This window comes from Rattus norvegicus, chromosome 19 (assembly GCF_021556685.1).
Source record: "Rattus norvegicus strain SHRSP/BbbUtx chromosome 19, alternate assembly SHRSP_T2T, whole genome shotgun sequence".
Classification (NCBI taxonomy): Eukaryota; Metazoa; Chordata; class Mammalia; order Rodentia; family Muridae; genus Rattus; species Rattus norvegicus.
This window is the reverse complement of record NC_141552.1, coordinates 25,672,626-25,700,000: the sequence shown is the minus strand read 5'-3', so window position 1 is coordinate 25,700,000 and position 27,375 is coordinate 25,672,626. Positions and strand designations below refer to the sequence as shown.

The window sequence follows — 27,375 nt, the reverse complement described above, 5'->3', positions numbered from 1 at the left end:
TGGCCCATATGCACAGCTTTCTATAACAGTGCACTGTGGCAAACCAGACACAATGCTGTAGACATCTAGCCAGCATTTACGTCACCTCCATTAGCAGTCAGCTTAGTAGCAAACTGAGACATCAGGTCTTATATCAATGTCTCTAGTTTTGCCTTTATGCACCAGTCAGGTTAGCAATACCTAAACTGCCTCAGAGTTTCTTCTGCAGAGGGAAGACAAGAACTTGAAGCCTACAGAACAGGCCAACGATAAAAAAAGACTTAGAGGAGTGACAATGGGAAAGAAAGGGTGAGGGAGAAGACACTACTCAGAAAGACAAGAAAACTTTAACTGACTAATTACAAGGAGAAAGAGAGAGGGAACAAGAAGTAACCATGACTCAGAACTATGACTCAGAACTTTCCAGGTTAAGTTAACTGGAACTGTCCTATGGTAAACAACAGAAATGGAAGACCCTGGGAGGCCCGCTCTTCTCAGGGCAGTGGAGGTGGTCAGGGAAGGAGTTAATCTGTGGAAAATGGGAGGGGAGGAGGAGATAGGAGGAGTGGAGGGAAGGGAAGTTGCAGGCAGGATATATTGAATGAGAGAAGAATAAAGAAAACAAAAAAAATGATGAAAGAAATTAACCTTAAAATAGAAAGCTAGCTGGGCTGGAGAGATGGCTCCGTGGTTAGAGCACCCGACTGCTCTTCCTGAGGTCCTGAGTTCAATTCCCAGCAACCACATGGTGGCTCACAACCATCTGTAATGAGACCTAATGCCCTCTTCTGGTGTGTCTGAAGACAGCTACAGTGTACTTATATATAATAAATGAATAAATCTAAAAAAAAAAAAAAGAATAGAAAGCTAGCAATATCCAGCATCAAGAATTAAAGTGGCAGTAATATTATTAATAGTATATTATATATTTACAATTGTACCTATTAATAATTTTGGTGATCATTATTGCTGTTCCATTTCAAAAAGAATATGAAAGACACGGGGAAAGGTCAACAAACTGAGATGATGTGACATTTAAAAGGCATAGGTTCAGCCCTTGGTCCTGCCAAGACTGAACCCCCAGTGAACATGATTGTTGGGGGGAGAGCGGTAATGGGGGGAGGATGGGTAGGGGAACACCCATATAGAAGGGGAGCGGGAGGGATTAGGGGGATGTTGGCCTGGAAACCGGGAAAGGGAATAACAATCGAAATGTAAATAAGAAATACCCAAGTTAATAAAGATGGGGGAAAAAAGGCATGGGTTCAAGAAAATGCTCCCCAGAGTTCTCTGTGAGTTCCCCCAAGGTCTTTCTGAGGTAGAAGTAGAAACTTACAACATAGGCAGGAGATAAGAAATGCAGATGAGGGCTAACAAATGTGATTGAGAAGGGAGACTTGGGATGGAAAACAGTGGATAAAAATGAATTTCTAACTGGATTATGCACCTTGTAAATTTTGCAACATAAGAGCCATTCATAAAGCGGGAGAAGCTGTGGCTTCCTTTACAAATGTGTCACAGTGTGGTACACTGCAGGCTCCCATAAATAAGAAAATGCAGGGAAGGCAGTGTGCATCGCGGTGATCGCCAAGGAGAATTACCCTCTGTACATCCGAAGCACTCCCACAGAGAACGAACTCAAGTTCCACTACATGGTGCACACGTCTCTGGACGTGGTGGATGAGAAGATCTCTGCGAAGGGGAAAGCACTGGTGGACCAGAGAGAGCTGTACCTGGGCCTGCTCTACCCAACCGAGGACTACAAGGTATACGGCTATGTGACCAATTCCAAGGTGAAATTTGTCATGGTGGTGGATTCCTCCAATACGGCCCTGCGGGACAATGAGATCCGCAGTATGTTCCGGAAGCTGCATAACTCCTACACAGATGTGATGTGCAACCCCTTCTACAACCCAGGAGACCGAATCCAGTCTAGGGCCTTTGATACCATGGTAACTTCGATGATGGCCCAGGTGTGCTGACCTCTGCCCCAGCCATCCGGAAGAGAAGCCGGTGTTCACCCCAGCTGGATGATACTTATTTATTCCCTTTCTGCTCCCTGAGTGTAACCTGCGGGCAGGGCTGCGTGCCCTGTGCTTTTCTACTAAAGGCCTCACAAGATGAGATCTCCATTGTCCTTCCCTTGTCAGGAGAGAGAGAGGGCTCAGTGAGGACCTGTCAGCTGGTCTCAGAGACTCTGGAGCGATGGAAGGGGTGTGACCACAGCTGGGTGGTATGAGGGTGGATGCTGAGTGCAGGAGGTTGTGGGGAGGCAGGTGAGCAGGCGGGTGGTCCAGAAGGGTGCGGGGTATGGGGAACCTAGAGCCAGCTTCAGAGAACGGAGGCAATCCAAGGCGGACAGCCACACACCTTCCTTCTTGGGTAAGCGCTCTCAACATTCTGGACCCATCGTTCATTGCAATCTTAGCCCAGTGCTGGTGCCCAGCGCTAGCCTCAGGAGGTAGTAAAATCTGTAAAGCTTCCTGGGACACAACATTAAAGCGACTGCTGCTTCCCATGTGCCAGAGGAGGAACTCAGGAGCCTGTCCTGCCTGTCTGTGAGCATGGTGGTCAGCAAGGTCCCCAGTGCTGCTCCTAGGCCATGCATGCATCCCTGAGGACAAACCAAGCTCTCCTCGGGTCAAAGGTCCAGTGACTGTGGAGGTGGTGTGAGGCTGCCTCTTCCGTGCCACTGGACGGTGTAGTTGAATACTGGTGTCCTGGGAGAGGCAGAGGCCAAGGGGACCTGTCCTGAGCCCAAGTCCCCTCTAGCTGTCGAGGCTCCATGCTGTCTTCAGAGTCTCTGGCTTCCCCAAGTCATGAACCAAAGTGCTCCCCGGTCCCTGCAGAGTGTCTCATGCCAGGGCCCAGCAGGCTGGGACTTGTCCACACAAGCTGGGTGGAGTGAGAGAGTCCATCCCTGTGCATCTCAGGGATCCTCTCCAAGAGCACAGGGTTATTACAAAATGCGGTAAGAAAAGAAGCCAGACCACCCACCTGATCAATAAAAGTGGCAAATGAAGTCACTTTGAGAAGTTCCACATGCCGCTGACTGCCGCGGACATAGCCCAGATGTGCTTGGTTCAAGGCTTTGGCAGGAGGTTGGGTGTGGAGGGGAAGGAAGGAGCACCAGTCAGGTGGAATCTTGGGATCTTGAGTTTTTAAGGGAGGTCACCCTCCCTGAGTATTAGCTGCACTGGGGACTGCCCCTCGTTCTCCAGTACGCCCTCTTCCCTCCTCACCGATGGAGCCTCAGGCTTACTGGAGAAACTTGGCTAAATGCCACGTGCTCCCCTCCCCTTCACACTGGGGCAGGTAGTTAAGGCGTGTAAAGGGTGGTACTGGGAGAAACCTGCAGGAAAGGGCACTTTAAAAGCAGGTCCGGCTGATGTGTAGAACACTCAAGGCTCCCTGCTCTCTTCCTGCCTGGAATCATGAGAGCATGAAGATGAGGACTTGCAGACATGAGGGCAGAGCAGAAAGGAGCCTGAGTCTGGGCTGAAGAGCCAGCCCTGGGCAGCTCATGTCAGCTTTTCATATGCGAGGCGATAAAATACAGCCCTCTCCTGTTGGGGTTTCTAACAGGTTGTGTGCAAGTACACTGCTGTGCATGTTATGATTCTTCTCGGAATCAAGCTCTAGCAAACAAAGCTTGTAATAGGATCTGCTTGTCTGGGTGTGGGCATCAGACCTGCAGGCGAATTTCAACCTGAGATTGGCCTTGGAGACCACAGTCACCGCCTGCCTGTTACCCTGGGATCAAGATGGTGGCACCAGTTAGCTTGTGATTTGCTGCAGGGCCATTAGCTGCCTGTCTTCCCTTCTGGTACCTTCTGCAGACCTGGGTCCAGGGCTGCTTGGCTGCCCTACTCTGTGGGAGAGGAAGCTGTGGCTTGGCATTAACCGTGCACATGGCAGGGGCTTCAGGGCTAGATGGGTTTGCGCTACTGTGTAGATGCTGTGCTGAGGGGTGTTTGAACTTGCTGTATATAACATATAATATATTATATATATAATATATACACATAACAGAAAAGGACCAGGAACTACTGAGTGGACAGCAATGAGGTCAAGGGTGAAACCATACCCTGGGTGGAAAATGCCCAAGCCCCAGGAGCAAATATTCCGACAGGGGACCCAGGCCAGGACTTGGAAGTCCTGATGCTGGAATGCGATGAGCAGGCTTAACCCTTGGCAAGGGCCCTGCGAGGTCACTTTGGTACTGAGGAATCCTCCCTCCCTCTTCCTGCAAGGCCACCCTGGGGCCGATTTGCTGTTCACCATCTGACCACTGGGTGGCAGTCTCTTCTGGCTGTGTCAAGACAGAACCAATTGCTTCCAAAGGTAAACAAGGGTATCTATCCAGGCTCAGGGTTATTGATCCCCTATTGGTACCATAGGCAGACTTGGCCGTGGCCAGTTAGCACAGTGGCTGGAGGTAGGGCCTACTTCCTACACGCCCAGGGGAATCTACTCTAGGCCTTGGCCAGCCCCTGGAGCTGCAGCGACTCAGACTCAGACCTTTGACCGCTGACATCATTGCAAGTCTCAGCGCAGGATCTGCCTCTCTTCAAAGTTGTCACAGCCTCACCTGCTGTTGGATGTGTGGTCCGCTGGGCAGTCGGAGATGCTCCTGGAGTAGTAGTACTTGTTGTGATGATGATATGATGACAGGATCTTACTGTGTAGTCCTGGCTGTCCTGGAACTGTCTGTAGACCAGGCTGGCCTCAAACTCTCAAACTCACTGTCTCTGCCTCCTGAGTGCTTGGATTAAAGGCGTGCACCACCAAAAAAAAAAAAAAAAAAAAAAAAAAAAAAAAAAAAAAAAAAAGAAAATGCAGGGAAACTCATCCTGGTGTAGCACAGGCCTTCAACTGTAGACTCAACTCCAAATATCTATTTCTCAGCCACGAGCTTTGAGGGCAAAAGGAAGGATATTGCAAAATTCCTGAAGATCATGAATGTTACAGGGTCTACCACAGTGGATGATAATGTTTCCCTTTGTATTTAATATTTTAACGTCTTGTTTTAAAAAAAAATTAAAGCTATAGATGTGGCTGAGTAAAGAATGATTACCTAGCATGCACAAGGCCCTTGGCTACATTCCTAAGAACCTCAAAACAGCTTATGTGACATATTTAATAAAATCTTTAGTTATAACACCCATCAAACCATCTATATTAAATAGTGTCCAATTATAAAAAGGCCAGACAACATGCAACAGACCTGATATTCAGCGTTTGCCAACTTAGCTCCTGAAACAATTCGCACTCTTAAAGTTAGCACAATTCCCAGTGAAATTAGAACGAGGAGTAGCGATCTGAAATGCACGCAGCTTACTGACGGCTGCACCAGCTCAGAAGCAGGGGGAGCTTGAAACCTGCCCTTCAGCTCATAATAATAGTCTGCGGAGGGCTTCTAAAGCACACAGGAAGGATGGGGGAGTGGATTTGCGATCTGAGGAGGAGATACTGTATATGTGGAAAATTCCCATTTAAGTAACCCAGTTGGAATGAATCCCCTTCCCAGATCCCTATTCCGGAAGACTGAAAGGTGGTAATTACAATGGGTGGGCTGAAAAGCCAACTAAACACAGATTGGCAGATAAGCCTACCCGAAGAGACATCCCCTGCCTTGCATTATTCCAACAATAATGTCTTTATTTACATAGCAGAGTGGGTATATCATGCTTAGCAGTGCATACTGCTAAAAGAATAGCCCGCCACCACAAAGAGCTTCTAATTTAAAGATACAAAACCAGGGACAACTATTTCTGAAATTCCCACGGGACACAGTGCATTGGCTTTCTCCACAAGCCTTCTAAATCAAAACCATAGCAACTTAACACGTGCCATCCCCTATGGGCAGGCAGATTCTCTGGAAGAGGCCAGGGACTTAGGAATCATAGCTCTTGCATCAGAAATAAGAAAAAGTGGACATGGAGCAGCTTGGAATCAAAGAAAACTTTCAAAAACTCTAAAACCAATTTCGTAAAGCCCGTGCCTTTTTGTAACATGAGCATTCTTGGAAATTCTCTGTTGTTTTACATTCCCAAAATGTAAAGAATGGCCAGATCAAGAATGTTTGAATCGTATTCGAGCTTTTGTATCACTCTAAAATGGAGAGAATTCTTAAACCATGTTTCTGTTATGAGCAGCTGATGGTGGCTATGGATCTACTAGTCTGCCATTAATTTCAAACATACACAGAAGCAACTGAAAGGTATCCATGGGCTACTGAAACCTCAGGTGTGAAACAGACCCTTTACAGTGAACTGTGTGCCTCTGCATGGGTCTCAGACTTCCCAAATGTGAAATTGCTGAGGGCAGGAGACAGAAAGAAGTTACTGGAGGCTCGGGGGCAGGGAACCTGAAAGAGAATTCTCGCTCTTGACTCAAATCAGGAATGGCCTTTGTTCTGTCCTAGCCGAAGGACAAAAAAATATGCTAGTTCAGAGTAGCTCCAGTTTCTAAATGACACTTCTACCTTGAGGCTAGGTGAACATGGAAAGGAGGGTTGCAAAGCAGACACCAAGCTCTGGATCATCTGGAGATGGATCTTTGGATTTTTGTGGAACAAACAAGTTGTATCTATTTCCCAATTTCAACCTATTTCCTCAATGATTTTAGGCCCTTAATTCCTGTTAGGGGTTGGCCCTATAATGGTGGCCTTATAGGACATCAAAGATGGCTATCGGAGCTCTGTTTATGTCTAATAAAGAGACATTATTTCCTCCTGGTCAAAAGAATCCAATCTGGGGTTGGGGATTTAGCTCAGTGGTAGAGCGCTTGCCTAGCAAGCGCAAGGCCCTGAGTTCGGTTTCCAGCTCCAAAAAAGAAAAGAAAAGAATCCAATCTACCTTTGGCACTAGGGAGAGACATGACACTGTAGCCCACTACAAAAATATTTCAACCATCTATACTATTATTTTCTCCTTAAGAGTTAACCTCAAATGGGTTTGTCAATCCTCCAGCAAGAGACTACTCCTTAAGGAGTAGTCTGGAAAAGCCATTCTAAAGAGATGGGTAAGTAAATGAGCCCCTTCATGAAACACAGCCTTGAAGAAGCTCATGGCTCCGTGTAGTTGCTCTGGGGAGGCATTAGAGGCCCAAACCTCACAGTGATCAAGAGAAAACATCTAACACGTCTCCCGGCCTCCAGGAGCCATAATCAGAAAACTGAGCGCTACATGTGTTGTGCTGGCTTTGCTTAAGGAATTAAACACTGGACCCAAAAAGGAAATAATCCTCATGGAACGCTGCTTTCCAAACCTTTGGTTTCGTTTTATTAGGAAGACCAAATAAATGTCATTGTTATCGGCACTGATAAGAGCTGAAGCTATATGTGAGAGTGGTTTCTATATGTTTTTCTGAATCTCAAACCTCTTTTATGAATTCCATAACTGTGGAAATACAAAACTACAGGAAAGAACATAAAATGTGTAGGTCTTGTATGAGGCAGAGAGAGAGCCCAGGTTGGAGGTCTCCATCGATACCGTCTTCCCACCCTCTGAGCTCAAAGAAAACTCTGGAAAGTGGGGAGGAAGACTTGTGGAAACCAGCTAGAGAAAACAGCAGGGCCCATGGAGGCTCACAGAGACTGAAGCAGCAATCACAGAATCTACGTGGTTCTACCTTAGGTCTTCTACAAATATAGTGTAGTTGTTTAGCTTGGGTTTTTTTGTGGGACTCCTAATAGTGGGGGTGGGAGTGTCTTTGACTCGTTTGCCTGTTCTTGGGACCCTTTTCCTCCTACTCCGTTGCCTCGCCAAGCCTTAATGTGAGTTTTCGTGCTTGGCCTTATTGTATCTTGTTGTGCTGTGTTCGTCTGACGTCCCCTGGGAGGCCGGTAGCTTCCCCCAGCACACAGCCTATCACGATGTGTTGCATAGACAGAGTTGGAACAACGGAACCTAGAGACTGTGGATTAAGAGCTCCAAAACTCAGGTCTTTTGGTGACAGAGAGCTAATTAATGTACTGTTTTTGTGATTCACGGTTAAATAGAAAGTTTAGCGGGTGAGAGTGAGCGGTCAGCTCTCCCTGGATCTGCAGCTTATTTTGCACACATCGCAACACACAGCGCTGCTTCCTCGCACTAGTAAAAGCTGCACTGGTACAGGCTTGGTGCATTAGCTCCCAGGATGGAGCATTTGCCTGCTTCATACGAGACTCTGGGCTAAATCTCCAGTACTGAAACAGCAAATGGTACCAGGCTGGTCCTACAGTGAGCTACTGTCCACATGGTATACCACGGGTCCTTGGAAACTCATGCAAATGCCTTTTCACAAATTGATTAAGGCTCGGGGATCCGACATGAAACATGGCCTCAGTAGCACACAATTATTAGAAACAAAGCATCAAATATAAATCCCTTTCAAAGAAGTAAAAGATGGGTAAATTCTCTGCAGACCATCCAGCTTTATCCCCATCTTCTGTGGTTTTGGAGGTCACCTTGCCACAGTAGGAGACAGTTCCCCAACCATCATGAGTAGAACGATTTTACCTGGTTGCAGAAGGAGGGAGGCAGCCTCTTCAATAATCTCTCATTGTCTAAACTCTAGGTAGCTTTAAATAAGAGTCTGCCCTTGTTCTTCAGCCCACATACTCATTTTCAACTTATACCTCATAATCTTCACACATTTCATTTGGTTTTCTTTTTATCTCTCTTTAGCTTTAGTTAATTTTTTTTTTCCAAAGCTGGGGACCGAACCCAGGGCCTTGCACTAGCTAGGTAAGCGCTCTACCACTGAGCTAAATCCCCAACCCCAGTTAATTTTTTAATTGCCAAGAAAGGTTCTTGAAAACTATTAGAGGGTATTATGATACAGAACTATTAAGCTTGAACGTATATGCGGACTTTCAGATATTTTTGAAACCTGTCGTAAAGTCTTAACTTTTTTAAATACTCCACTGCTTTCATGAACCTTCTATAACAGTCACTCATCATGGCCATTTAGAAAGAAATATGACATTAGAAGGAGGTAAACTTTCCAAGCATTGTACTGTGATTTAGTCGCACTCTCCCATCAAGTCTAAATCTGTCTTCTAACCTGTGTAAAGGAGTCATGATTTATTTGCGCCTGAGGGGGAAGGTCTATTAAAACAATATCTTGAAAATATTGTTCCTGGCTAATACGTCACTCATCACAGAAATGAGGGTAGTAATTCCACAGAAGGTTGGGGGTCTGTCTGTGACTCAAATTGTTAAACAATGCAACCCATGTGTATGTGGACTTTCTGTTGTTTGTGATGTTATTGAAGACCAGCCTTATTCTGTAGTGATCTGATAGAATGCATGGGATTATCTCTATCTTCTTATATCTGTTCAGGCCTGTTTTGTGACCAATTGTATGGTCATTTTTCGAGAAGGTACCATGAGGTGCTGAGAAGAAGGTATATTCTTTTTTTTTTTTTTTTTTTTTTTAGGATGAAATGTCCTATAGATAGCTGTTAAGTCCACTTGGTTTATAACTTCTGTTAGTTTTTTCTGTGTCTCTGTTGAGTTTCTGTTTTCATGATCTGTCCATTGATAAGAATGGGGTGTTGAAGTCGCCCACTAGTATTGTGTGAGACGCAATATGTGCTTTGAGCTTTAGTAAAGTTCAAAGAACGTATATGCTCTTGCATATACTGAACGTGTGTGCCCTTACATTCAGAGCTTAGATATTCAGAATTGAGAGTTCATCTTGGTGGATTTTTCCTTTGATGAGCATGAGGTCATCTTTTTTTATAGCTTTTGGTTGAAAGCCGATTTTATTTGATATTAGAATGGCTACTCCAGCTGCTTTCTTGGGACCATTTGCTTGGAAAATTTTTTCCCAGCCTTTTACTCTGAGGAAGTGTCTGTCTTTGTCAGTAAGGTACGCTTTCTGTATGCAGCAAAATGCTGGGTCCTGTTTATATATCCAGTCTGTTAGTCTATGTCTTTTTATTGGGGAATTGAGTCCATTGATGTTAAGAGATATTAAGAAATGGTGATTGTTGTTTCCTATTATTTTTGTTGTTAGAAGTGGAATTATATTTGTGTGGCTCTTTTCTTTTGCGTTAGTTGAAAGATGATTGCTTTCTTGCTTTTTCTAGGGTGTCGTTTCCCTCCTTGTGTTGGAGTTTTCCATCTATTATCCTTTGTAGGGCTGGATTTGTGGAAAGATATTGTGTAAATTTGGTTCTGTCATGGAATATCTTGGTTTCTCCATTTATGGTAATGGGGAGTTTTGCTGGATATAGTAGCCTGGGCTGGCATTTGTGTTCTCTTAGGGTCTGCATGACATCTGTCCAGGATCTTCTGGCTTTCATAGTCTCTGGTGAGAGGTCTGGTGTAATTCTGATAGGTCTGCCTTTATATGTTACTTGACCTTTTTCCCTTACTGCTTTAATATTCTTTCTTTTGTGTATTTGCTGTTTTGACTATTATGTGATGGGAGGAGTTTCTTTTCTGATCCAATCTATTTGGAGTTCTGGAGGCTTCTTGTATGTTCGTGGTCATCTCTTTCTTTAGGTTAGGGAAGTTTTCTTCTATGATTTTGTTGAAGATATTCACTCGTCCTTTAAATTGGGAATCTTCACTCTCTTCTATATCTATTATCCTTAGGTTTGATCTTCTCATTGTATTTCCTGTATTTCCTGGATATTTTGGGTTAGGGTCTTTTTGCTTTTTGCATTGTCTTTGATGGTTGTGTCAATGTTTTCTATGGTATCTTCTGTCCCTGAAATTCTCTCTTCAATCTCTTGTATTCTGTTGGTGATGTTTGTGTCTATGACTCCTGATCTCTTTCCTAGGTTTTCTATCTCTAGGGTTGCCTCACTTTGTGATTTCTTTTTGTTTCTATTTCCATTTTTTAGATCCTGGATGGTTTTGTTCAATTCCTTCACCTGTTTGACTGTGTTTTCCTGTATTTCTTTAAGGGATTTTTGTGTTTCCTCTTTAAGGGCTTCTACCTCTTTATTTGTGTTGTCCTGTATTTCTTTAAGGGAGTTATTTATGTCCTTCTTAAAGTCCTCTACTATCATCATGTGATGTGATTTTTTAAAGCAGAATCTTGCTTTTCCGGTCTGTTGGTGTATCCAAGACTTGCTCTGGTGGGAGAACTGGGTTCTGATGATGCCAAGTGGCCTTGATTTCTGTTGCTTAAGTTCTTGTCCTTGCCTCTCGCCATCTGGTTATCTCTGGTGTTAGCTGGTCTTGCTGTCTCTGCCAGTTCTTTGGCCCTCCTGTAAACTCCTGGGAGACCAGCTCTCTCCTAGCTGGACCTGGGTACAGAGAGCTATGGCACAGGGTCAACTCCAAGCACAGATGGAAACCAGAAGAATCTTACCCACACTGCTCCTCGGTTCCTGTGTCCTAAGTGCTCTGGATGGGTCACTCGGAGCAGAAGTGGTTGTCTTACCTGTGTTCTCAGGTGTGTCAGCACTCCTGGGAGACCAGCTCTCTCCCGGTGGGATCTGGGTACAAAACTTAAAAGCGTTTTTTTAATCAGAAAGCATGGCCACAGTTCAAAGAACTTTTCAGCAATAAAAGTGTTGCAGAAGATGGGGAGGAAGGATTGTAACAGTCAGTTGAGTCAGGGACACAAAGAGAAAACAACCCATGGAATCAACTAAACAGGGCTCCTAGAGGCTCACAGAGACTGAAGCAGCAATCACATAGCGTGTCTGGTCTGTGGATACGTATATGCTATGGTTGTGTAACTCGAGATTTTTGTGGGACTCCTAACAATATGAGTGGGGGATGGAGAGTCTATGACTCTTTTGCCTGCCCTTGGGGCCCTTTTCCTACTGAGTTACTCATCTACCCTGGATATGACAGTTTGTGATTGGTCTCATTGCATCTTGTTACGTCATGTTTCATTATATCACTGGGAATCCTGCTCTTTTATGAAAGGAAACAGAGGAGCAGTGAATCTGAACGGGAGGAAGATGTAAGGGAGGGAAGGCTGCAGACAGGAAATACTGTATGAGAAAAGAATAAACAAAGTGGATTTCAGAAAATAACTTACTTGGTTGACATTTTTGCCATCTTGAATGAGTCAAATTTATCGTTGCAAGGACAAATGCAGCATGCCTCAATTTATCTGAATAAATATGGTCATTCCAGATGAAACTTGAGGTTTGGCGAAGAAAAAAAAAGGAATTGGATGAAAATAAACTTTATATGTTGCCTACTTTTTCTGCTGTCTTTGAGGAGCATGACACTGACCAGATGAAAGGATTACGATGATAATTTCTGAGAACAAACACTTGCCCATGCTTACAGACGAAATTTCATTGAATTTTCCAAAATACCAAACAGTTCATTTGCACTTGCCAGAAGCCCATTCATAGACTGTCAATGAGGGTACTGAAGGTACCTGGAAGAGAATGGGGGACGAGAGACTCGAAGAAGGACGCCAAGACAAGAGTCTGACCAAGGCGACAATTTTATTTTTCCCCAAGGCTGAATTTATACCATAACATGGGTAACAGAGGGAGGGGGAATAAGAAACATTTACGCAGGCCAAGGACACAGTACTCGTGTGGTCAGGGAATTTGCTGATGTTGACAGGATGTCAGAAAGGTCACAGGTTTGTCATATCTATTAGTCAGTAGGATGTTGGTTTTTCAGAAAGGTTACAGGTCATCACATTGGGTATCTTAACGTCAGACGTTATCATATGATTATTCATTTTGACCACCACATTTGTATTAGTCTTCTGTAGCTGGCTGGGGATTTTCCACGAACCCAGTCATACTTAATTCTAACCATAATAATAACATCAATAATGGAGGGCTTCAAGGGCATCGCTCCCAACAACAGACAACATAAAGATGTTCCTGAGACAGCCCAAGAGTTCACTAAACTTATTAACAGTCATGCAGCAAGAACTGATTTCTCTGCAATGCCAGTCACACAGTTATGGATCAAGCAAGCATTTGCAGTCATTTCCTGGGTTCTATCTGAGACTACGCTCTGTTCTGTCTGAGACCATGTTGTACCTTCTTCTTCCATTTCTGTGAAACGAGTTTCGCCAGCCCGTTGTTATCAAGTCTGAATTCAGAAGCAGACTTGTCCTGGAAGATGGCGATCTTCTTTTTGTGATTGAAAATTCACTGCCTGAGAATTTCTGACCTGGCGAGAAAGAAGCGATCTCAACCTTGGCATTGACGTTGACTTCCCGTGCACACTGTTTGCAAAACGTAGCAATAGAGTTTGCTGTTGTTATATTAAGACTGTTACCCACACTGCACCATGCTTCAAGACAGTATTTCACTTATTTGTAATTAGAAATAAATATTTCACAATATATACTTACAGTCTCTTTTCGATCAGTCTGTTTTAACTATGTTCAATTTGAAAATACACACCGCATATCAAATATTTAAGTTATGATTCATAAGAACAGCAAAATTACAGTTGTGGAGTAGAAACAAAAGTATTTTATGATTGGGGACACCGCAATATGAGGAACAATATTAAAGGGTCCCGGTTTTAGAAAGGTTGAGAACCACTGACTTAAACACTTCATACTTGAAAACCTAGCAATCTATACTTTGACAAGGGAAAAAAAACATAACCGCAAAGCACAGTTAGAGCCTCTAAGTGTGGTGTAAATATTAGAGAGCTAAGACAGGCTCCTGGAAAGCCAGCTAGGCTGGCTCACACCCATAACTTAAGCTCTCAGGGTGTTGAGGCAGGTGGATTACTATAAATTCAAAGCTAGCCTAGACTATGGAGTAAGACTTTGCCTCAGCAAACAAAAACGTGATAAAGGTTTCAATAATTTGTGTGGTCAGGACGTTCTCTTTACAATCAAGCTGTAAACATCATATGAAGAATTTTTCTTTCCCAATTTGTATCCCCTTGACCTCTTGTATTTGTCTTATTGCTAGAACTTCAAGTACTATATTGAATATATGTGGAGAGAGTGGACATGCTTGTCTCGTCCCTGATTTTAGTGGGATTGGTTCAAGTATCTCTCCATTTAATTTAATATTGGGTACTGGTTTGCTATATATTGCTTTTATATATGTTTAGATATGGGATTTGAACTCCTGATCTCTCAATACTTTTAACATGAAGGGGTGTCATATTTTGTCAAATGCTCTTTCAACATCGAATGAAATGATCATGTGATTTTTCTTCTTTGAGTTTGTTTATATGGTGGATTACTTTAATGGATTTTTGTATATTGAACCAACCTTGCATCCCTGGGATGAAGCCTACTTGATCATGGTGAATGATCATTTTAATGTGTTCTTGGATTCAGTTTGCCAGAATTTTATTGAGTATTTTTGCATCGATATTTTTAAGCAAATTTGGTCTGAAGTTCTCTTTCTTTGTTGGGACTCTGTGTGGTTTAGGTATCAGAGTAATTATGGCATCAAATAAATTAGGTAGTGTTCCTTCTTTTTCTATTGTATGGAATGGTTTGAGGAGTGTTGGTATTAGGTCTTCTTTGAAGATCTGGTAGAATTCTGCACTGAAGCCATCTGGCCCTGGACTTTTTTTGGTAATGATTTATAAATTGATATTATTGTTCAGAAAATTTTGTTACATAATAACATATTCATTTCAAATATTGTTAATTTGTGAATAGTTTAAGAAAAAGAGAAAATAAGTCCCTCAGGAAACTCTGTTAGATTATTTTTAAACTTGCTTTAATTATTCAAGGACTTTTGTATTGGCAATACATAAGGAATTTGAATAATATTTTCAATTGATTGTAAGAGTTTATACTATCTCTTGAACTATGTAATGTAACAAGATAAGAATGTTTATATGTTTTATTAGAATATATTATTCTTAGACAAAATTGCTTCATTTATATCTTAAAATTGTATGAATTAAATTTAACATTGCAACTATTTCTGTTAACTGTCCCATTTGACCAATGACATTACCTTATATTATAGCGTATACTGTTTATATTATTATTATTATTATTATTATTATTAAATAACTTTGAGTTTAAATGTCATCCTGCAATCAACACCATCCAGTTATCTTTGATGAAATCAAAGATCTTTGAGAAAATATTATGTATTCTGTACAAAATGGAGAGAATTCAAGGCATATGGCAAAAAAACTTAGGTATCTCTATGGTGCATTTTCATGAAGAGAATATCTTATCTTTAATTTTTCTCATAGTTTTAAGGTTTTAATATAATTATATCAATTCCTACCTTCATATCCTTGTTCCAAGCCCTCCGATATATACATCCTTATTCTCTTTACAAAATAGCAAGCTGCCATAATAAAAAATAAGGCTCCTCTATCCAGCACCAGATAGCATCATTTTACTTTCAAGCCTAGAAATGCCATAGACATATCCAAAGAACACAAGGGAGCAAAAGAACCACAGCTGATGGGGCAATGGGACTGCCCAGTGTCCAGCTGAGCTACTCTGTGGTTATCACTCTTCTCCTACTTCTGGTGTTTCATGCTCCTTAAGATTAAACTGTGCGCACTTACAGACTGTTTGCACACTTGTATATAAACCAACCGAAGATGCAAATGTTACTCGGGAGGTGCGAGCCTGTGGAGCCTTGTTGTAATCGGTGTAGCAGCTGTCAGTGTAAAATGCTCTATGCCCCTTGTGTATCTCACAGGACAGTGTCACAGATCACTTCACCCCGTGGCTGCTGGCATTATTTGACTTCACTTTCCCTGCCCACCCACCCTCAATAAACCACAGCCTTTATGATTTTGTTTCTTCGGTTTTGATCGCCTGAGGTTTGATTGGTCCAGTTCTAACAGGTTTGGTGGTTATGGTGGGTGCAGGGGGTGGCTTTTCTTCTACTTTTTCCTGACAGGTACCAGGAGGGTCACTCAGTGTCTCAGGTTTACTTGTATCACTGTCCACTTTCTGGGCTTTGCCTCCTATCTGTTTGCTCTGTTGCTGCTCAGAGAAGAACCGCTGCGTGGACTGAAGAACCTCTGCTCTCTGCTTTGCCAACACCTAGGACCAAATGTCTTGTGGCTGAGTCCTCTTCCCACAGCTCTCTTCTTCATATCTTGTTCAGCCTTCAGTGCAGCCTGGGCCTGATTGCCTCTGACTCCAGACAGTGATCCACAAGGGCCCCTGGCTACAGGTGGCAAACGGGCATGGCTCATGAGGCCTGTGGTCAGCGGAGGAGGAGGCATCTGACTGGCCAGTGCCATTGGTGGCCTCTGTACAGGCGCTGGGAAGGTGTTAGTATGTGGGGCTCTTACCAATGGAGGGACCAGGTTAGGCTGAGAGAGAATCTGGGGTGCAAACTGTGCAGGAAACGGCTGTGCCATTCTCACTGTGGCAGGGGCTGACTGGAACTGTTTCTAATAAACAATGCTGTTCATTTTGCTAGACTGGCTGTTTGGACTTGTTGATGTAGCCCTGAATGGACTAGATGTTGGCGTGGTGCTTCGACCACCAATTGGTGGTGTTCCTGGTTTGATATCAATGCCACTCCCAAAGGCTTTGAGTTCCATTTCAGACATTTTTCCTGTGGTTGCCATCATGCCATGCTGCGTTCCAGCAGGGATTAACCCTCTGAAAGGCTGGCTTACTTGGGCAGGACGGCTCAAGCTCTGAGCCTGTGCTTGTGGGGTTGTGTGCTGTAACTGGGGCTGAAGTGTCTGAGGCAAGGCAATCAGAGGCTGTCCTGTAGATCCAAAATTAGTCAAGGAAAGCTGGGATGCTGGTAATGGTACTGTAACCTGCTGGAGAGCACTTGGTGATTGGGCAGTGTTATAAAAATTTGTCTGACCAGGCTGCTGTACTTGTCCAGAGTAAAGATTTGACGCTTGAGTAAGATTTGCTCTTGCCTGAAGAAGATGTGTATCAATCAGCTGAGAACTTCCTAGTCCTGATGCCTGACCCAGCTGATGTTCAAACAGTATAGGGATGGGCTGAGTATTTGAAGTCTGCTGAAAGGCAAGACCTGACTGTGCCTTGGCAAGCTCCTGGTGCTGGACTGCTGGGAAGTTGTGGAGAGCTGTACCAGAGAGGACCACAGAAGGCTGGGAAAGGCTGCTTTGCATAAAGGCTGGCTGCGACCTATATGGTTGAATTGAAGAACTGAATAATTCCTGAGCCTGGGAAACAGCAGGCCCAGCCCCCAAACTCAGCTGGGCTTGATGCTGCCCTTGTAGTGGGGCATAGATAGGGATTGGAATCTGCCGAACGGATGTTGGCTGCGACAGACCAGGTTGGAAGCCCTGCTGCTGGGCCAGGGATGGCAGAGCCAATCGCGCATGCTGGGTATTGAATAAATGACTTGTATCCATATAGAAGGCTGGGATTTGAGCTGCTGCCGACTGAGACACATAAACTTGTGGACTCTGCTGTTGCTGTGCAATAAGGGAAGGCATACAGCTTAACTGTGAAAAATGACTGGCAGAAGGCAAGCTGCTGGTCTGTAATTGTTGGGGTTTTACTTTACAAATATTAGGAGGGTCCGACGTGGTTGTAGATTTTGTACTCAATGAAGAGGTCGTGTAAGTACCAGCTCCCGATAGCGATGCTGTAGGAGTGACCGAGGCAACTGGGATCTGAGGCATTGATGCACTGGAAAATGAGTTGTAATTAGCAGTGCTTGGTCCACTGGCACTACTGCTGACGCCACGCACAGTTGGAGGTGCTGTAGAAGTGACTGGGGACCCCTTTTCCCTTAGATTTGGAGAATTTTCCCATGCCTTCCGCGCAGACTCCATCTTGAAGGTGAGGCTGAAAGGAGGAGGAGGAACTGAGGTCAGGCTGGAGCTCTGTTGCATGGCCTCCCTCTTAGGGAGGGGAAGGCTGCTGGGCAGGGGCACATTATTAACCAAAGTATCCTCCATCTTTGCATTATTAGTAGCCACAGTGTTAGGCAGAGAAGAGGAAGGTGTAGTGTAGTCTGTTACAGACTCCTTTGCATCAGTGCCATATTCTGGAGCGGACACCGAGATCATTGCTCCGATCTCAGCAGACATTTCTGAGACTGCTTTGGTTTCCTTTGCTGTTCCAGGGTCTGTGCTTCTGACCGCAGCCGGGCCGGGTTTCTCTTGTCCTTCTGGTTCAACCTGTTGGGCATCTTTCACTTTTCTAATTTTTAATGATCGTTCCTTTCCAATGGGACCAGGTTTATGTTCTTTGTTTTCTACCAGACTCAAGTCTGGAAGCTTCTGAGCTTTAATGGGCCCTGCCCGAGGCTGTTTCTGACGCTGCTCTTTAGGTTCAGGAACTTTGTCAGTTGGTTTCTCTGAAAGCACAGGAACCACCTCATTTTCATTCCCATTTGAGGCTGGAGCACCAAACTGAATTGTGTCAATTCCAATTTCAACACCACTCTCTTGACCATTTCTTGTTCCCTCTGATGATGTTGCTGATCCAAATGATGTTAAGGGCTTATTCCATGCACTGACTGAAGGTGGCTGTGGTGGACTAATAGGACCTAATTTTTTAGAAATGTCATTGAGCACAGCTGGAGCAGTTACTTTGTTATCCCATAACTCAGCTGTTAGAGAGCTGTGTGACTGTGAAGTCTGCATGGACTTCCCAGTGGCTACATAATCTGTGCCATTAGATGTCTGAGCTGAAGGTAATCTAATCGAAGGTGGTGGCTGCTTTGAAGATGGTGTTGAAGGTGGAAGTGGACTCTGGACTGGTTTGTGGTTCTGTGTCTGCGTCTGTACCATTGAGGCCGGGGTTGGGGCAGTGGATGCAGCTGAGCCTGGGGCAAGTGGCACTGAGGCTGTTGGGGCCGAGGCTGGGGCAGCTGGTGTTGAAATAGATGGCACGGCTGTAGCTGAGACCACTGGGGGTGGAGAAGAAACTGAAGCTGGTGCTAGGGCTGAAGCAAGGATAGGAATCGAAGCAGAGGCGAGAATAGGGATGGAGACTGTAGTTGAGGCTGAGGCCAGGATAGGAGTCGGAGCAGGGACTGACGGCTGGGATGAGGAAGAGGCTGTGACTGGAGATGAAGTGGATGCTGGAACAGGAGCTGAGGCTGAGGTTGGAACTGGAGCTGGGCATGAAGTCAGAACCGGAGCTGGGGTTGACACTGGAACTAGAGCTGTGGCTGATGCCAGCACAGGAACTGGAGCTGGGGTGGATGCAGGAACTGCAGGTGCCAGGGATGTTAAGGCTGGAGCTGAGGAAGAGACTGGAAGTGGTACAGAGGGTGGGGCCTGAACTTGCTGAGTCCCAGTAGCTTGTTTTTTGGCAAACCTTGGAGGAAGCTTAGAAGTCTGACTTCTTCCTTTTTCACCTATATTTTTTTTTGCTCCATACCTGTACAACTTGCTCTTCCTTCTTTCGGCGTTCCTCATCCTGTAGCCGCTTTTGCTGTTTTTTAGATACAACTTCAGTAAAGCCATCATCATTCAAATTTGACTGGGGGTCTTCAACTACAGTTACTTCAGGATGATCATCAATGATAACAACACTTGCATAATTGTTTAGATCAAACTGTGAGAGAGTATCTACTTTCTCTTTTGGTTTTTTAGGGACGGGTTTGGTATCTTCTCTCTTTTTCCCAGTAGCATCCTTGGAATTCTTTTGTCCTGCACCGTTAGGCACCCCTTCTTGGTGATGTGCAGAGTTACCACTGACAGGGTCAACACCAGCTGTGCCTGAGGACTGCTCATCAAATGGCCCTCTCTTCCCACTTTTTGATGGTGGGCCATTTCTTCTTTCATTCCTAGGACCTGAGAAATTCCTTCCTGATTTGGGTGGACCATTGTTGCCACGACGATTCTGGCGATCAACTCCAGGTCTCTGACTAGAAAAACTTCTCTTTGCTATTTCCCTTTTTGGAGGCAAAACACTTTCTCCAGTCTTTACAACTGCTTGTGAACTCATATCAGCATTTTTTTTCTCGTCCCTCTCTCTTCTCTCATTAAAATCACAGCTTTCAGAGGCTGTTTCCCATTCTTCATTTGCCTGACCCGAAGAGTTCTGGTTAGACAAATCTGGTGTCTTATTTCCCGAAATGTCCACAGGTGGATTAACTGGTTCTTGAACAACATTATTAACTGTGCCATTTGTGGGTACCAACACCTCATTTGTCTTTGAAGCAGCCTCTCTCTCTCTCTCAGCCGTCTAAATCTAGGTGGCTTATCTTGCCTTGGTGGTCGGGTAGGACGCTGCCTTCGGGGCCTCTCTCTAGCTGGGTCAAATTTTCGCTCAAATTTTGGAGGTCGTTTATCTGCAGGTATGGGCATAAACTGCTCGTGTCTTCTTGGTGGCTCTCCATCCTCAGGTTTAGGAGGTTCTGCCTGCCTTGGGTTCCACTGATTGTCCGGATAAGCCGGTCTTCTTAAGGTAGCAGGGCGGGATGGCCGGCCTCCAGGATCCCTCCCACCTCGTCTGAATGTTCCTCCTCTGCCACGCCTTGTAGGCTCCCCTTTTGGAAGGAAACCTGGTTTAGACTTCTCCTCATCTCTTATGTAAGGTTTCTCTAATTGCCTATTATCTATTCGGACATGGTTTTCAGGCTTAAAAGACGGCTGTGGCTTGACAGGTTTTTTGTTTTCGGACCGTTCCTCTCTTAGGGGAAGTCTCCCTTTGCTTAAACTATCCTTGTCACTTGCACTCTCATGAACTTCACTGTCTGTGTCGGTCTCTGAGCCCCTCTGTCGCCTTCTTTTGGGAACAACTTCAAAATCAGAACACTCACTGCGTGTCTCGCTCTCTTCTCTTTGTCTGGGAGGTCCGGAAGGCACATGCTCTGCTCTTGGCTTACTGTCCCTATACTGAGGGTAATCTCGGGTGTGCCCTCTACCACCTCTGCCACGCCCTCCGTAAGAGCCTCTGTAGCTCCGACCTCTGGAGTAATACTCTCCTCTGCCCCTGCCTCGGTACCCTTGGTCTGGAAACCAATCTCTATCTCTGGCCTCCTTCCAATAGGGCCTAGCAGGTAAAGGCGGCTCCTTTTTCACTGCCACTCTAGAGTCTGGGCGAGGTCTTTCTACTCCAACATCTTTGTTGATGACTTTCTCAGGTGGCTTCTCTTCTTTGACTGTTGGTGCTGCAACAGTTTGTTGGTTTGTAGTTTTAAATATAGGTTCTACCTGGACACTGACAACAGGTTCCAAAGGTTTCTCATCCTGAGATGGCTTCTGAGTCAAAGCTGACGTTTCTGTTGAGGGTAGTTTCTCTGGTTCTGGCTGTACTGGTGGTGAAACCAATGACTGGGGCTGAACTGGAACTGGAGGTGGTAGAGGAAGAGGAAGATCTTTCTTTTCTGTTTTTTCTGCTTTAACAACTTTTTCAGTGACATTTTCAATCTTTTCACCTTCTTTCTCCTTCCTCTGTTCCCGCTCCTCTTTCATATCTCTAAGTACAGGTTTTTTAATGGGACCCGACCTTCTCACAGGCCTGTCATTACCGTCCTCTCTTCTGTTAGAGCTTGGTCTTGGACCCCACCGAGTTTCTGATTTAGATTTATAGACTTTCTCTGGTTTAGGTCCTTCAGAAGATCGCAGAAAGCCATCTTTTCTTGGCTTCTCCTCTGGCTTTTCTACGGTTTCTTTGGAATCAGTACATCTGCTGGTGACCTTAGGTATGCTGACAGATGGCTCGTTTCTTTGTTCCTCTGCATTCTGAGCATGGTTAGAGCCGTGGGAAACACTTCTTTTTCGGGCAGGTTGACTTTCCAGTGCAGAGATCCGCTCGTCTGTAGGAGTAGGTAGGCTCTTTTGATCGATTACATCAAAACAAGCAGACTGACTGTTTGTATCAACATGGTGAGGTCTTACATCTTCCACGGATCTGCTTAAACACTTTTGTCCTTCTGTTTCAGCTGAGTCTCTAGCAACATCTGTTTTTGAGTGGGTTTCTAACTGACTCTGTTCTACAGGATAAGTAGCAGTCATATGCTCATGGTCCACTGCAGTTTCAGGCCTTGCATCCCCAGTTTCTTCAGTAGACTTGGAAGCAGCTGCCCGCTGAGGCTCAGCATGATAGGGGTCTGACCCCCACATCACTCGAGGCTCAGAAAGAGAAATTCCATGATCTCTCGCAGATCGAGCCATGTGCTCAAACGATTCAGAGGTGTTAGGTGACCCTTCCATCTGGTCTCTTCTGATTAACGGCTTAGGAGGAATCATTCCAGGATGTATGGGTGGGATGTCCATAGCAGGCCTTCCTGATATCATTCGTGGATCCATATAGGGCTGCATCATGAGCCACCTTGGGTCAAAACCCATAGAAGCCAGATGTTGGGGGTGGGGCTGCATTGGCTGATAAAGGGGTCTGTGTGGTGGAGGAGGGACTGAACCATTAGACGGCTGTGAAGGCACAGTCTGTGGAAGTACGCCTTGTTGTTGTTGTTGTTGTTGCTGCTGCTGTTGCTGCTGCTGCCACTGTTGCTGTTTCATTTGCTCCTGCTGCCGCTGAAATCGTGGTGGCAATGATTTCTGAAACTGTTTGAAATAGCCAGATAATACAGCAGGTCGGGGTTGAGACCCTGACTCAGGTTCTGTTTCCTGTACCACTTGTGTGGTCTCCTTTTCACTTCGATTGCTGTCCTGTCTAGTGAAAACTGGTTGTTCTTCTTTCTTACAGTTGTTTTCACTTCCTTGGTTTTCTGTTGCAGGCTCTACATTAGGTTCTTGGGGTTCAACTTTTTCCTCTCTTTCCTTTTCCTTCAACTCGCCCTCCTTCTCTTGTTCTTTCAGCCTTTGTAGTTCCTGCTCCTTTTCCCTCTGTTGTTCTAACTCTTTCTCTTGCTGTCTCACCCTCTCCATTTCTCTTTGCTTTTCCTGCTCTTTCTCAAGCTCCCGCTCCCTCTCCCGTTCCTGTTCTTTCTCTTTTTCAAGTTCTTTCTCCCGCTCCCGCTCCTTCTCTCTCTCCCTTTCTCTAAGTTCCTCTGGGGAGGGTTGCTTTTCTATGATCCCAAGCTTCTCATCCAGTTGCTTCAATTTCTCTGCACACGCTGCCTTCCTCTGTTCCTCCATCCTCCGCTCTTCCTCCTCACGGCGTTTACGAGCACGCTCCACTGCTGCAGATATTTCAGACTGTTGTTTTCGTCTTTGCTTCCATATTTCATCGGTATCAGGGACTGGAGGCTTTGAAGGAGAGGGGCCCTGTCTTCCAGGCATTTGTCGATCTGGAGGTGGGGGATGCTGCTGTGCAAGCAACTTGGGAGGCGGTGGCAAGTGTGAGGATGAGGTCCGCTCCTCACTAAATGGCGGGCCCTTCCCATAAGGACTTTTTGTGACTGGAGGCTGAGCAGGTGTCTGAGAAGAAGACTCAGTGCTGGAAGCTTCATCTCCTTCTTCTCGGTTTTCTGTGCTTTCAGGTGTTTGGAAGTTTGATCCTCACCGCTGTTTCCCTTAGGACTGGTACTGCCTTGCTCGTCGGCGTCACTGAAATTCAGCTGCTCTGTGTAGGCTACTTTCATCTGGGCGCCTGCCCGGCCTTCATCAGCTTCAGCATCTAGTTATCGGATTTATCCAGCTCCTTCAACTCTGATGCACTAAGGATGGATGGGCGTGCAGGTTCAGAAGCCCAAGAAGGAGGACGACCTCGTCCTCGAAGGCCTTTGCTTGTCTCCGATAGAGAAGGGGGGAACCTCATGGGACCATGTAGAGGAGGATAGGCCATCCTTGGCTACTGCTGAAACATATATGGAGGCATCTTAGCTCTATACTGAGAAGCAAGGGCAGGCTGCTGTCCATGCAGTTTGGCCAGTGGAGGACCACACGCTATCCTCTTCTCCACCACTTTGAGAATGTCATTTTGTTCTGATGTTATAGCCGTGCTTTCATCCTGGGCAAGTTGCTTTTCATCCTGATCAGAGGAAGGTGACCCAGCAGACTTACCACCATCTCTCCAGCAAGCAACATTTGGTGGGCGTAAACTGGGTCCAGGTCCATAGTTTTCATCACTTGCTTCCTTTTCTTTTTTCTCCTGATCTCCAGCTGCCTGCAGACTGGGAAATTCCTGCTGAAATTGACTATTCACTTGGATTCCACTTCCTTGCCCACCTTGCTTGTTACTGGCCCATGATTTGGGAGCAGGTGCTACTTCTGGGGGAGCTGCAACCCCAGGTTTGGGCTCTGCTGGTGACACTTCTAGTGCTTTTTCTTCTTCGTGCTGCTCTTGTTTTGATGCCCATCCTGTACCATCTTTAGGCACAATATTCACATTAGGATCATTGCCTTTGTTTTCTGCTTTAAGACTTGGCAGGTTAGCAGGTGGGGGCATCCGCCGTGAAATACCAACTTTTCCAAGACTTTGTAACCCATGTCGAGCTGTAACTGTAGTCTTCTGTGTTTCCAAGGACTTTCCTTTGTAAGTATTAAACAAACTGAGTGTTGCGTACTTCTTCCCATCCTTTGCTTTTGTGCTCTGGCCTGACTTCTCCGACATTTCGGTGGAAACTCATCTAGTCCAAAACCTCCTGCCACACCCCTTAAAAGTAGTCCGCCAGGGTGAGAACCAAGTCTGCGCGCTTCCAGAGGTTCGCCGGGTACGGATTAGGGGCAAGGAAGGGGAAGGAGTTTCCAGAGATCTTCCGCAGGGCCGCTCGGTCCGGAAAGCCCGAGCCACGGCCATACAAACCGCCAAAGCACTTTCGCTACCTCTTGAGAGGGTGAGAGCGAGCAAGGAAAAAGCAAGAATGATGGTCTTAAGAGTCAAGAGATAGAATTCAATTTTTATTCATAAGGAATTCATTTTTACAACAAAACAGGATTAAAACAAATAAATTAAAATATTTAAAAATATTTGAAAAGATAAAAACAGTAACAAGAACATATAAATATGAAACAACAAAAAGAAAATTTCAATGAAAATCATAACAAAAATATTTCTAAACAGCACATTCTTAACGAACATTTAGAAGCACAGATGTATTGCTGTTTCTCAACTTGCACACATAATGAAAGGCCGTCCCCCAAGTTGTCTCTCAGGTGCTGTTTTCTGAGAAGAAAGTAAGACCTCAATCAGTCAGGCTGGCTTAGTGATATATAAATTTAGGGTCTCTAAGAAATGACAAATTAACTCTGAGGAAGAATACTCATCCAAAAAATTTGTTACCATTCAGGATGTTTGTCATCAGGGACTCCTGAGAAAGCAACTTATTCTTCAGGAAGCTCTCTTACTGGGGTGTGTCCAATTCCAGCTCTCTTGCACTTTCTGAGACCTGGGAGAGGAAGGCAGTTATTCAGACACTGATTTGGTGGGGAAATGCAAGGCAGATGTCGGAAGGCTGCCTTCTACCACCTCAGTTCTATTGGACAGTCAACATGGACCTTTTAACTGATATCATTGTTGCTAACTCTTTGGGAAGGGCAAAATCTCCAGAGAGCCTCAAAGTAATGTGGGCTGCCAATATGGGACCCAGACTTATACCAGTGCAAACCAAGAACAGGGCAATGGAAGGAACCTCATTGGGTTGCAGGAAGAAAGGAGATGTCCATATGTCACCAAGGTTAAAACCAATGACAAGTTCTAATTTGACATTTGCACTTTCTTCTTATCCCGAAAAGGTGCTTCCTACACAAGAAGTCACATGACCATAGAGTGTCATTTGTCAAAGAACCAAGAACTTGTTCAAAACTCTACAGAGCATCCAATCTATCACATGGATATGCAATAATGAGGTATGTTATTAATCTGTCACCATTTCTATACTGCAGCTTCAAAAAGAGCAGACAAATATACTTGCAAAATAATTCAGTTTCTGAAAAGTGGTTAACTTCCCAGAATACTTGTGCATAGGCAGAGCAATGAACAATTCCATTACATGAGGTGGTTGGCTGGTTGTGAGTGTAAATTAGAAAGGTGGTAGGAGAGAGCAAAGATGTATCAAATTGGCAAAATTTATCAGATATTCTTAAGCTAACACAGCTGCTCATCCCTACCAGATGATGCTGGGTCTGGACGTTGCTGGTCTTTATCTTTCTTGTTGAAGTCAACCAAATATTTCTTGTTCAGTGCACAATCAAGATGTACCTCCTTGCTCTCCTGCTTCAGTGGGACCAACTTCTTCATACATGTGTTCTCCATCAGGAGCTGGCTGAGCAGGTTTCTGGAAATACAGTCTGCATAGTAAGATCATGCTGCCCCTTTCTCCCATTCCCACTCCCGAGTGGCACTAACTCCACCAGGACCCAGATACCCATGAAGACTTAATAGAATTCATTTCGATACATATAAGGCTGCTGCACAAACCACAAAGAGTAAATTCCGGGAAGAATAAATTGTTTGTTTGACCCGAGCACCAATTAGTGTCCGCATCTCTCAAAAAGAACATGGATCTACAACTATCCATGAAAGCCCAATGCATGGGGCCAACATCAATTAGTAGTGGGCCAACACCCTCAAAGGAGGTCAGTAGAACCAAGAGAAGCTCATGCTAACCATGTGGTCCACACACTGGGTTTTGTAAAACCTGGTATGACACCATAGGTCCAGGTCAGCCTAATAACCTGCTGACTTCAATCAGTGCTGTTCTATCTAGAGCCTTCTGAAGATGCCTAGACAATCCTGGGATGAGTAACAGTCTTTTATGGAACTGAAAACTGAGTCCTAATGACCCTGGCACACTGATGTGTAAACAGCACAAGAGATAGAACCAGAACTGAAGACCGTCCAATCCAGAACAAAGAAAGTCAGAAATGATCATTCCACAGGTAATAGCCTTTCTGACCAGGACTTACCTAGAGAAGGTAATCTCCTTCTTCAGCTTATGGTTGTTCTCATGGATCTCAGTGTTCTCCATCTCTAAGTTGTGCAGACTTGACATGACTGCCTCCTCCATTCTCTCCAGGTCTTCATAATATGGATTTGGCCTGAAGTGTGGCCTGGCCCCAAATGATAGAATACAATGAACATCAGCATTTAGGAATATATGAGCTCAGGGTGGGTCCTGTACTACCCCAGTCCTGGAAGGACACCTTCTGAATTCTACATATTGGATCTTCTTCAGCTTCAGAAACGTGTTTTTGTTTGTCCAGGACACCAGAATCTCAGCATCCAGATGGAGGGTTCCCTGGCTCCCTTTGTTCAATCAAGAGGAAATCTGCAGTCAAGCCAGTTGAGCTATCAAGAGCCTAGGCCACACCTCTCCATGCTCCCCCACCCCAACACAGACAGAAACCTGTGATTTCTTTTCTCCTGTTTTGATAACAGACCTTATATCAACACAAAATTATACTCTGCACAAGGAATACAAATAAACAGACAATCGTGGCCACATAGGCAAAGAACTGTGCTGTTGACAGTGGGGCTCCCAGAACAAAGCATTCACATCACCATGAATGTGTTACAGGTAAATACTCAGGCCAAGACATAGACCCCTAGATTCCAAGTGTGGAGGGAAATATAAACATATAAAAGTTGTCCATATGCATTTGGATGTATGCACATACAGACTCACAGACTGAGACATCCCCACAAAAAAGAGAAATGTAAAAACAGAGTCAGAGAAAGAGAAAGAGAAATATGGAA

General features: G+C 44.8%; 2 pseudogenes across 1 annotated transcript; one reads left to right on the top strand and one right to left on the bottom strand.

The window, feature by feature from the left end:
- Positions 1-1,543: 1,543 nt before the first annotated feature.
- Positions 1,544-2,103, top strand: LOC134483438 (trafficking protein particle complex subunit 2-like protein; annotated as a pseudogene). The gene has a single exon (XR_015643543.1). The product of XR_015643543.1 is annotated as a trafficking protein particle complex subunit 2-like protein (transcript).
- A 13,467-nt stretch (positions 2,104-15,570) lies between these two features.
- On the bottom strand, positions 15,571-24,319 carry Prrc2c-ps1 (proline-rich coiled-coil 2C, pseudogene 1; annotated as a pseudogene).
- Between the last annotated feature and the right edge of the window lie 3,056 nt (positions 24,320-27,375).